The sequence below is a fragment of the Hyaena hyaena genome, unplaced genomic scaffold, assembly GCF_003009895.1.
Source record: "Hyaena hyaena isolate Hyena2069 unplaced genomic scaffold, ASM300989v1 scaffold_139, whole genome shotgun sequence".
Taxonomy (NCBI): domain Eukaryota; kingdom Metazoa; phylum Chordata; class Mammalia; order Carnivora; family Hyaenidae; genus Hyaena; species Hyaena hyaena.
Window position 1 is genome coordinate 1199084 of NW_024080771.1, and position 12501 is coordinate 1211584.

Sequence of the window (12501 nt, forward strand, 5' to 3'; positions counted from 1 at the left end):
GGAGGAATGGAAAGATGAGAAGGGGCTAGTATAAGAAAGACAATGGAGTCAATAGATGGGCTCACAAGCTCCCGACAAAGTATTTGAAGCAAATTACTAAATGCATCCTGGGTAAAAGAAACAAAGAACAGAGAGAGAGACTCATTATTAGCCCTACAACATCATCTTAAGTTTTCACTCACCCTCAGATGTGGTATCACTTTCTCCTTGCCACCATTCCAGTGGCTTCTCATATGCCTGTCATGGTTGTGGGGATCATATACAGAGTCATGGAGAGAGTCACCACTCCCCCCTCTTCCTATTCACGCTTTCCAGATGTGTTCACTTAGCATCTAAATAGTGTTATGTCAGTCACATGTTCACTGGCCATTGCTTATTTGAGAACGAGGCTGGGATTAGTGAGACTGGTTTCTAATCCTGCTTCTGTCACCAACTGTTGGTGGTGATCCTATCATCTGTAAAATTGCTAAATTGATATCTCAATGGTATCCTGCAGCTTTAAGATTCCAAAACAATGACTTTATCTGATGAGCTTGTCTAATACTCTTACATTCACAGAGATCTGGGGGGGTGGGGGGGGGTCAAAATCCTTTTCCTACTCTAGGCTCAGTGAGACACTTTCCACATTTCTCTGACATAGTCTGGGACTTCTCCCAATGTTTTTCCATGCTCATTATGACATGCCCTTTGGCTTTGTAACTCAATTCCCATTAACTGAAATTCGCTGGAGAAATCTCAAAAACCTTGTAGAATTAAATGATGTGACCAAATCCTTATATATGTTTTTCACTTCCTTAACTGTATTTTTTCCTTTAAGTTTTGAAAAACCTGTACCTAACTCAATTACTTCCTCTTCGTTTTATACCTATACGAGCTTTCAGTACATTTTCAACTATTTTAACTTACAATTTTGTAGTAGTGGGCTTTTTAATTCTCCAAATGGGTCACAATTGTCTTCATCAACATAAAACTAAAATGTCTGTGAACGTGACTCGAGTCTCTTTTCTCTGCATTAAACTAAGTATACATGAGCTTATATTTATACCTTTACTTTTGCTATTTTTGTTTCGATGAACTCTTTAAACTATTTGCTGATTTTTCAAATATAAATATTCTCTTCTTTCACCCTTTTTCTTTCTCCTTTTTTATGTTTTTATCATATTTATGTTAAATACTGTATTATTCATAGTATCTTGAGAGTAGAGATTAGTTATATGATTTTTATTTGTGTTTCCAACACTGCTCTTAATACTTTTTTTATATTCCTGGGCCAAAATCCTTGTTTTGGGCACCTACGTAGCTCAGTCGCTTAAGCATCCGACTTCAGCTCAGGTCATGATATCACGGTTCGTGAGTTCAAGCCCCACATCAGGCTTTATGTGGACAGCCCAGAACCTGGAGTCTATTTCAGATTCTGTGTCTCCCTCTCTCTCTCTCCCCTCCCCCACTCATGTTCTGTCTCTGTCTGTCTCTCTCTATGTCTCTCTCTCCCCCCAAATAAATAAACATTAAAATCCTTCTTGTTTGTCTAATTAACTTCAGTTATTATTTTTCTGATTCTATAAAGGTAACCTTCAATTTGCATATCCAATATTTGTTATTTTTAGTAAATAAACTATTTCTATAAGTAAGCCCATTTTCTAATGGAAAATATATTTCAGGTTATATTTTTGCAAGTATATTCCAGATTATCAACAAATGGATTTAGAGAAATATCTCTCCTAAGATATTTCAAAATACATTTAAATGAGGGGCGCCTGGGTGGCTTAGTCGGTTAAGTGTCCGACTTTCACTTGGGTCATGATCTCGCAGTTCGTGGGTTCGAGCCCCGCGTCGGGCTCTGTGCTGACTGCCAGCTCAGAGCCTGGAGCCTGTTTCAGCCTGTGACTCCCTCTCTCTCTGACCCTCCCCTGCTCACGCTGTCTCTCTCTCTCTCCTAAAAATAAATAAAACATTTAAAAAAATTAAAAAAACAAAACAAAATACATTTAAATGATTTCCCTCATATGCTAGTTTCTGTTTCTTCCTTCATGTACTCACCAACCCACACTGAGCAAAGTACCTGAAACCATTCATTCACAGCTATTTGAGCATTTTTCTTATTTCTTACTGGTCTGCCACAATTATCACAAAACAGCTTAAATATTCCTTTAGACCTTTGCTGAGTTTGTAAAGACCACACAGTCTTTCGTTCTGGCCTTCTTGTCATCATCCATCAATGTTCCTCCCATCCTGGAATACTGTCACCTTTATATGTTCTCTAGCGTAAGGAACATTTCTCTGTAACTTAAAGTTAATGGAGAGTACTATGTAATTGGGATTTAAACTCATTAATTATGCCTTTTATGATCATCACTGCTATATAATCATGAGAGTCCACTACACAGATCTTCTTTCAGTAGTTATTCATACAATTTTTCACCTACTGCATCTAAATAACTTTTCTCCAGGCAACTCTACCCCTTTCCATTACTCTGTCCAAGCAATGCCCTCTATCATTACTGTGTTCCTCTACACTTCCCATTCTCTCTCCTTCCCCTGTGGGCCCCTTCCAAACTCTTCCTGTAGTCATGTACTGTAAGTCACAAATTTGATACTAATCTTTATATCTCAAAACACTCACACACTTTTCATGTTTATGGCTTTTTCCTCCATGTTCTTCTCCATTTGTAATAACAAATGCTCATCATTGCTTACGTCTCCCACCTCCTTTCCAAGAGGCCCCTTTCTGAGATGCAACAAGTTACTCTAATCCTCTGCATCAGGAACAGCCATCTTTTTTTCTCAGATCATCCCTCTCACACATGTAAGCGGTACTCTGAAGCCAAACTCAACGGGCAACATAAAGTACATACTTGGCTTAATAACTACAGATAGGAAATAGCATTTACAATATGTTTTTATGTTATGATGTTCATGATGTTGTCATAGTATCTGAATGGTAAGTATAATTACATTTAACAATTTCTAAAACATTTTTCATTGACTTTTTAAAAATTCCTGACACTTATTTTTCCCCAGCTTCACAAAGTTAAATTGACAAACATAATTATATTCCAAGTGTACAAAGTGATTTGATATACATATACATCGTGAGAAAGGACTCCCACAACTAAGTTAATTAATATATTCATCACTTCACATGGTCACTTTTTGGTGAGAATGTTTAAGAACTATTCTCTGGGCAAATTTCAATTATAAAATATGATGTTATAAACTATAATCACAGTACTGTACTTTAGATCCTTAAAACTTACTCATCTTATTAATGCAGTTTGTACCCTTTTATCAGCCTCTTCCCATTCCCTTTATGCTCCCTGGCAACCACCAAATTATTGTTTCTATGAGTTTAAGTTTTTTCAATTTAATTCCACATACAAGTGACACCATGTCTTTCTGCCTGACTTATTTCACTTATCATAATGCTCTCCATGTTGTCACAAATGGAAAGATTTCCTTCTTTATTTAGACTGATTAATATTCTAGTGTGTGTGTGTATGTGTATGTGTGTGACAATTTCTTTTTAAAAATTATTTATTTATTTATTTAATTTGAGAGAGAGAGAGAGAGAGAGAGCGTAAGTGGGGAAGGAGGAGAAAGAGAGGGAGACAGACAATCTTAAGCAGGCTCTATGCCCAGTGTGGAACCTCATCTGGGGCTCAATCTTATGACCATGAGATCATGACCTAAGCCTTAATTAAGAGTCAGACACTTAACTGAACACCACCCAGGCACCCCTGTGTTTTCTTTATCCATTCATCCACTGATAGTCACTTAGGTTGCTTCCCCATTCCTTGGCTATCATGAATAAGGCTGCATTGAACACGGGAGTGCAGATGATCTTTTTGAGATAGAGATTTCCTTTCCTTTGAATATATAACCGGAAGTGGGATTTCTGGATCATATGGTAGTTCAACTTTCAAGTTTTGAGGAACCTCCATACTGTTTTCTATTGTGGCTATACATATTTACCTTCCCACCAACAGCGTGCAAGAGTTCTTTTTTGCCACATCCTCGCCATATGTGTTTATCCCTTGTCATTCCAACAGGTGTGAGGTAATATCCCATTGTGGCATTGATTTGCATTTCCCTGATGTTTAGTGAAGTTGAGCACTTTTCATGTACTGGTTGCCCATATGTATGTCTTCATTAGAAAAATATCTATTTGGATACTTACTCATTTTTTAAATTAGGTTACTTTTTATTTTTTATCTCTCTCTCTTTCTATCTATATATCTTGCTATTGAGTTATATGAGTTTCTTGTATATTTAGGATAGTAATACCTTGCTGGATATGTGGATTGCAAATATTTTCACTCATTCCATAGATTATCATTTCACTTTGTTGATGGTTTCCTTTGCTGTGAAGAGCTTTTTAGTTTGATATATTCCTACTTGTTTATTTTTGTTTTTATTTCTTTTTCATTTGATATCAAATCCAAAAAGTCACTGCCAATACCAATGTCAAGGAGCTTATCATTTATGTTTCTTTCTAGGTATTTTATGGTTTCAGGTCTTATACTTAAGTTTTTAATTCATTGGGAGTTGATTTATGTGTATAGTGTAAGATAGGGATCCAACTGAATTCCTTTGTATGTTAATATCCAGTTTTCCCAATATCACTTATTGAAGAGACAATCCTTTTCCTATTGTGTATTTTTGGTATCTTTGTCAAAAATTAATTGACCATATATACATATAGGTTTATCTGGGCACTCTATTCTGTTTCATTGATAAATGTCTTTTTTTATGTCAATACTATACTGTTTTGACTTCTATAGGTCTGTAAAATAGTTCAGAATATGTGATTCCTCTAGCTCTGTTTCTCTGGCTCAATATTGTTTTGGCTATTTGGTTGTTGGGTTTTTGTTGTTGTTGTTGTTTGTGGTCCCATACAAAATTAAGGATTGTTTTTTCAGTTTTGATGAAAAATACCATTGAAATTTTGACAGGAATTATATTGAATCTGTAGATTGCTTTGGGTGATATGGACATTTAAAAACAACCCTTAATTATTTCAATTCATGGACACAAACTATCTTTCCTTTAATTGTGTCATTTTAAATATCTTTCATCAATGTTTTATAGTTTTTTTCCTTCATTTTTTTTGTAACATTTATTCATTTTTGAGAGACAGAGCATGATCAGGGAGGGGCATAGAGAGAGGGAGACACAGAATCCGAAGCAGACTCCAGGCTCTGAGCTGTCAGCACAGAGACCGATATGGGGCTTGAACTCAGGGACCTGAAATCACGACCTGAGCCGAAGTTGGATTCTTAACCGATTGAGACACCGAAGCACCCCTGATTTGTAGTTTTGTTTTGTAGTTTTCAGTATGCAGATCTTTTACTTCCTTGGTTAAATTTATTCCTAAGTGTTTCAATATTTTTGATTCTATTATAAATGGATCATCTTCTTAATTTCTTTTTCCAATGGTACATTGTTAGTGATACAACTGATCTTTATACATTGATTTTGTATCCTGCAACTTCACTAAATTAGTTTATTAGTTCTAACCTTTTTGGGGTGGTTTCTACTTATGTTCTTGTCATCTGTAAACAGACAGTTTTCCTTCTTTTGCAATTTGGCTTCCTTTTATTTTATTTCTTTTTCTTGCCTAAATGCTTTAGCTAGGGTATCCAGTCCTATGTTGCCAGTCCTAAGTGGCAAGAATGGGCATCTTTGTCTTGTTTCTGATCTTAGAGGAAAAGTTTTCAGCTTTTCATTGTTGAGTATGTCAGCTGTGGGCTCGTAATATATGGCTTTTATGCTGAAGCACATTCCACTTATACCAAATGTGTTGAGAGTTTTTGTCATGAAAAGATGTTGTATTTTGTCAAATGTTTTTTATGCATCTATTGAGATGATAATAAGATTTTTATCCTTAATTTTGTTAATATAGTAGACCACATTTATTGATTTGCAGATGTTGAACCATCCATATATCTCAAAAATAAATTCTAAATGATCTTAGTGTATGATCCTTTTAATGTACTGTTGAATTTGGTTTGCTAATATTTTGTTGATTTTTTTAGTCTATGTTCTTCACGGATACTGGCCTGTAATTTTCATTTCTTGTAGTATCTTCCTCTGGCCCTGGTATGCCAGTACTTCAAAAAATGAGTTTGAAAGTGTTTCCTTCTCTTCAATTCTTTGAAGGAGTTAGAAAAGGATTGGTATTAATTCTTCTACAAACACTTATATTTGGTAGAATTCACCTGTGAAGGCATCTGATCCTATACTTTTCTTTGTTAGGAGGTTTTGATTACCAATGCAATCTACTTACTCATAATTGGCTTATTCGTATTTTTAATTTATTCATTATCCTGCCTTGGTAGGTTGTGTGTTTCCAAGAATTTATCCATCTCTTTCAGATTTTCCAATTTATTGCTGTATAATTGTTCATTATAATCCCTTATGATCTTGAGGCATCCATTGTAATGGTTTCTCTTTCATTTCTGATTTTATTTATTTGAATCTTCCCTCTCAGTTAGTTCAGCTGATCTTTTCTTCAGCTTGATCTAGTGTGCTGTCGAAACACTCTTTTGAATTTTTCAATTTAATTATTGTATTCTTTACCTCTATGATTTCTGTTTGGTACTATCTTTCTTCTGTATTTTTCTTTCTCTATGTTGAAATTTTCATTTTGTTCATGCATTGCTCTCCTGACTTTGGACAACAGCTTTACAAACATTGTTCTGAACACTCTGCTGGGTAAAACACTTAACTCTGTTTCATTAAGGGCAGTTTCTGGAGACTTATCTTTTTCCTTTGAAACATATTCCTCTGTTTCTTCGTTTTTCTTTTTGTGTGTGTGTTGGCTTCGGTGCATTAGATAAAATAGTCACCTTCCTCAGTCTTGAATGACTGGCCTCATTTAGGAGAAACCACTCATCAGTCAGCCTAGTGCAAGCTCCTGGTTGCCTGTCAAACTTTTGTGATCGTCCAAGCTGCTGCTTCTGTTCTTAGTGATTTACAGTAGACCAGGATGTGCCAAGACCTGTCAGTGTCCCAGAGGTGTGGAAAATGACCCCATGCCATGTAAGGCTCACAGATGTCTACTAATTGCCTCCCTTCATCTCCCCAGTACAAGCCAGTTGGAAGCCCAATCATCAGACAGCAGCTTGGGAAAGTCGAGATGTTATAAATACAGTCTAGTCCCTATCAGGGAGAAACTGGTAGCTGGGTATTTTGGCCTCACACCCTATGTTGAGTCAGAAGGCATAACCAGGCTCTGAGACTGCATTGGTGCCCAGTTAGAACTGCTTCTGTGTTTTATGTGCTCCTGCTGCCTTTTGAATGCTATGGCCTATCAGTTCCTGGAGTTAGGTGATTTGGGGGCCAGGCCCTCGGATTGCATCTCTAATGTGATAGCTGGGGTGGTAGATGTGTGGACAAAGTCTCTTATAGGGAGACTATGGAGACTCCTTGGAGTAAGTCTAGGAGAAATGGCAAGGAACATGCCCACCAGCCCTTTCAGTCTCCTAGGAGGATCAATCAGTCCCACATTCAAGGTGATTAGAGGTTGAAACTCAGGCAACATATGGGAAATTATGCAGTTAAGTCCTCTTTGTGGAGAAACTAAGAAATGGGCTTTTCTTTTCCTTCCTTCCTTCTTTCCTTCCCCTCTCCTTCCCTCCCTCCCCCTCCCTCTTTATCTTTCTTTGTTTCTTTTCTTTCTCTCTCTCACTTTCTCTTTTCTTACTCTTTCTTTCTTTCTTTCCTCCCTTCCTTCCTCCCTTCCTTCCTTCCTTTCTTTCTTCCTTTCTTCCTTTCTTCCTTTCTTTCTTTCTTTCTTTCTTTCTTTCTTTCTTTCTCTGCTCTCTCTTTGCTAAACTCAAGAGGGACAGCTGTGGGAAGTACTTGTGTACCCAGTTGAAAACTGATTTTTTGTTTGTTTTTTTAATATGGTCTTATGGGACTTATGATACCTAACCCCATTGGCTATTAGAACTAGGTGATTTGCAGGCCTGTCCTTTAGGTTGTAGCCTAACAGGTTGGGGCACTAGTTGTAAAGTCCAAACTTTTTGCTCCTCAGAGAGAGTCTGGGAAGTGAAAGTTCTTTCCTGATTTTAAGGCACTGTGCCTGGGGTAAGGTTTATGGTAAGAATGTATCTCAGCTTTCCCCACCCGTTTTGAAGTGGGTATTTTCTGTCACTTGATGAATAGGAGTCACTCAACTAGTTTCTGGATATCTCTCAGAGTGAACTGCTCTGTGTGTAGCTGTATACTAGGTACATCAGTGGGAGAAGAGGTAGTCAGGAACCTCCTATCTCACCATTTTGATGAAATCCTTAGATGCGCTAAAATAACAATTCTTTTTTTGTAATTTTTTTTTTTAACATTTATTCATTTTTGAGAGACAGAGTCTGAGCGGGGGAGGAGCAGAGAGAGGAGACACAGAATCCGAAGCAGGCTCCAGGCTCTGAACTATGAGCACAGAGCCTGATGTGGGACTTGAACTCACTGACCATGAGATCATGACTTGAGCTGAAGTCGGACGCTTACCTGACTGAGCCACCCAGGCACCGCAACAATTCTTTATTATAGCATTTTTATTTGTTTAGGGATGGTTGCAATGTAACTTATTAATATAATTTGAGGTTTTTATTGCCTCTACTTACTTGTGTCTTATAAAATGAAGATAGTATAAAAGTATAACAAATGATAACATATAGACAATGTTCTTTTAAACATAATACTAATATACATTCTATTTCTACTACATATCTAATATTATAAACCTTATATTTAAACTTATTTTCAGACTCAGGCTTTTACAAGTGTACTTGCTAAGATCATTGCTATCATATTTGTGGACTTCATTGTCTATTTTCAAAAACAAGATCACAACTTCCCTCCAAACAACAAAGGATCACTTCTTTTTTTTTTTTTCTGTTTTCAATATTTTTATTTATTTTGATTATATAAATAATTTGTGAATACATTCTCATTGTAAAAAACATAACAAAAGATTCTAAAGTCAAAGTCTCTTTTAATCATTGGATAATCCCATTCTGTTTCCAAAAGGTAACCACAGTTATCAATGTTCTTATATTTCTTTTTTTTTTTTTTTTTTTTTTACAAATAGTTTATTGTCAAATTAGTTTCTACATAACACTCAGTGCTCATCCCCAAAGTGCCCTCCTTCATGCCCATCCCCCCCTCCCCCCCACATCCATCAGTCCTCAGTTTTTGTCAGCATTCAAGAGTCTCTCATGGTTTGCCTCTCTCCCTTTCCCCCACCATTTCCGCCCTTCTTCTCCCCCTTGGTCCTCCGTCAAGTTCCTCCTAATCCTCCTATACGTGCAAACATATGGTATTTGTCCTTCTCTGCCTGACTTATTTCGCTCAGCATAACACCCTCAAGGTCCATCCATGTTGCTACACATGGCCAGATTTCATTGTTTCTCATTGCCATGTAGTATTCCATGGTATAGATAAACCACATCTTCTTGATCCATTCGTCTGTTGATGGACACTTAGGCTCTTTCCATGTTTTAGCTATTGTGGAGAGTGCTGCTATGAACATTGGGGTACATGTGCTCCTATGCCTCAGCATTTCTGTATCCCTTGGGTAAATTCCTAGCAGTGCTATTGCTGGGTCATAAGGGAGTTCTATTGTTAGTTTCCTGAGGAACCTCCACACTGTTTTCCAGAGGGGCTGTACCAGTTTACATTCCCACCAACAGTGCAGGAGGGTGCCCGTTTCTCCACATCCTCGCCAGCATCTAGAGTTCTCTGATTTGCTCATTTTAGCCACTCTGACTGGCGTGAGGTGGTATCTCAGTGTGGTTTTGATTTGTATTTCCCTGATGAGGAGGGATGCTGAGCATCGTTTCATGTGTCTGTTGGCCATCTGGATGTCCTCTTTGGAGAAGTGTCTGTTCATGTCTTCTGCCCATTTCTTCACTGGGTTGTTTGTTTTTCGGGCGTGGAGTTTGGTGAGTTCCTTATAGATTCTGGATATTAACCCTTTATCTGATATGTCATTTGCAACTATCTTTTCCCATTCCGTTGGTTGCCTATTAATTTTCTGGGTTGTTTCCTTGGCTGTGCAGAAGCTTTTAATCTTGATGAGGTCCCAACAGTTTATTTTTGCTCTCGATTCCCTTGCTTTTGGGGATGTGTCAAGTAAGAAGTTGCTGCGGTGGAGGTCAAGGAGGTTGTTTCCTGCTTTCTCCTCTAGGGTGTTGATAGTTTCCTGTCTCACGTTCAGGTCCTTTATCCATTTTGAGTTGATTTTTGTGCATGGTGTGAGAAAATGATCTAGTTTCATTCTTCTGCATGTTGCTGTCCAGTTCTCCCAACACCATCTGTTAAAAAGGCTGTCTTTTTTCCATTGGATATTCTTTCCTGCTTTGTCAAAGATCAGTTGGCTGTATACTTTTGGGTCCACTTCTGAGTTCTCAATTCTGTTCCATTGGTCTATGGGTCTGTTTTTGTGCCAATACCATACTGTCTTGAGGATGACAGCTAACAAAGGATCACTTCTAACCCAGCTTTTTAAAATGTTTACTAATATTTCTCATCGTACAATGTATATGGAGGACCCATATGTAGCTTTAAAGAAAGTTGGAATGATAAAGCAGAATTTTATTCATATTTTAAAAATAACCTATACCTAAAGTTAACACTTTTCTGATAAATGTTAATACTTTATCACTCCATACTTTGTTCAGAAAGGATTGAAGATAACCTTTAAACTATATTTCTGTTGAAACTGTTGGCTCTGCCATATAATTGTATTTAGAATGCAGAAGCTGATGATAACATTAAAGTAAATGAATACATCAGAAACTCTTTTATAAAATGCAAACAAGACTGGTAACTGGCCACATAATCAAAAGTTGGATAAAAGGAAAGTTTTTAAAATGTACAGTATACCCAAAATATTTAATTTTTACTTGAAATAGAAAAATTTGCATTGGAGATATGAACCTAAGTTCCTTTCTATTCTTATTCCGTTTGCTCATGTGTTTTGTTTCTACAGCATTTTAGTTTCCCTAAAAAGATTCTTAAAATACAGAGAAACTGTTAAATCCTTAATCCTCCAAAAATTATATTCAAAAACTCCCAATTTAAAGGTAAATTCATAATTTTAATGATTATACAAATAAATCTTTGAGTCTCAACTATATGCAAAACACTTCCTGTTTCATTCAGAAAATGAAAGAATAATTATCATTTATTGAAACATATAATAATTTTTTCAAAGTTTCTATTGGAAACTTTTTACATATATTTTCCTTTCATTTTTTCATCTATTTTATTTTCTTAAAATTTAAATTGTAAAGTACCTACAACATTATGGAAAATTTATGTACAAGGGAAAGGTAGCTGCTCTTACAGAACCAGATAAAGAATACCTTGATTGTTTGTTTTACCTACTAGTATTTTCATGTGTTCTTTATATAATAATGCATAAGTCGTATATTTTGCTTTATGTTTTTACCTAACATTAAATTACAAACATTCTCATATTTTTATGTGGTCTTTATACTGTTATGTGTCTTTGCTGCAAAAGTCCAATGAAAAGAAATGCCACGGTTTATCTAACTGCTTCGCCAGTCAACACTTAGCTTATTTTAAACGTTTAGAAAACATAAACAATACTGCAATGAAAATATTTACCATATAACTTTACTCCTTTTTAAGAAAATAAAAACATATATCTCTAAGATAAATTTCCAAATGTGGAATTAATATTGTAAAGGATATGAAGCTTTTATGGCTTTTAATATTTATTACCAAACTGCTTTTTGTCACAGTAGATTTATATCTGTAAAATATAGTACCACATATAAGGCTTCATGTATAAAACTCTATAAGAAAGTAGATAAATTTTATAATCTACAGTAATGTGCAGTGGAGGAAATAAATACCTGAAATATAATTTTGTATTTTTGATAACATAAGAGAGATGCAAAACTATAAGGACATAGAGAAGTTAGTTGTAGTACTGTTTAATACAGCTGCTGGCACAATAAACTTGAGTTTGTTCCAATCTTTACCAGCATTGGATATTAATTTTATATTTTGTTAGTTTAAAAAGTTAAAATGAACTTAAATACATAGTTCATATAATTAATTTATGTTTATAGGTATTTTCATAAAGGGCAAAACATAGGAAGAACAATAGGATATTTAACATAAAATCAGGATAACGTTTCCTCCTGGGAGGGGGATTGCAGGAATGAGCCATCGTCAGAGAGGGGTAAACTAAGGTACTGGCAGGACTCCATTTCTTTGCTTTGTGTACTCAGCACCAAAATTGTTTTTATCATTCAGTAAACATATTTTATGCATGATTTTGCATATATGATCTTTTCTATAATAAAAAAAAATTTTTAAATTAGATGCACCATTCTTACCTTGAGTTTGCTTTGCCAATATGCACTAAGGTGGTGGTTAATTACGTGCATGTATAATGAATGATGGCTCACCCAGCCCCTGTGGGTGAGCATCAAGCAGCCCTTCCTGTAGAAGGGAGGTCTCATC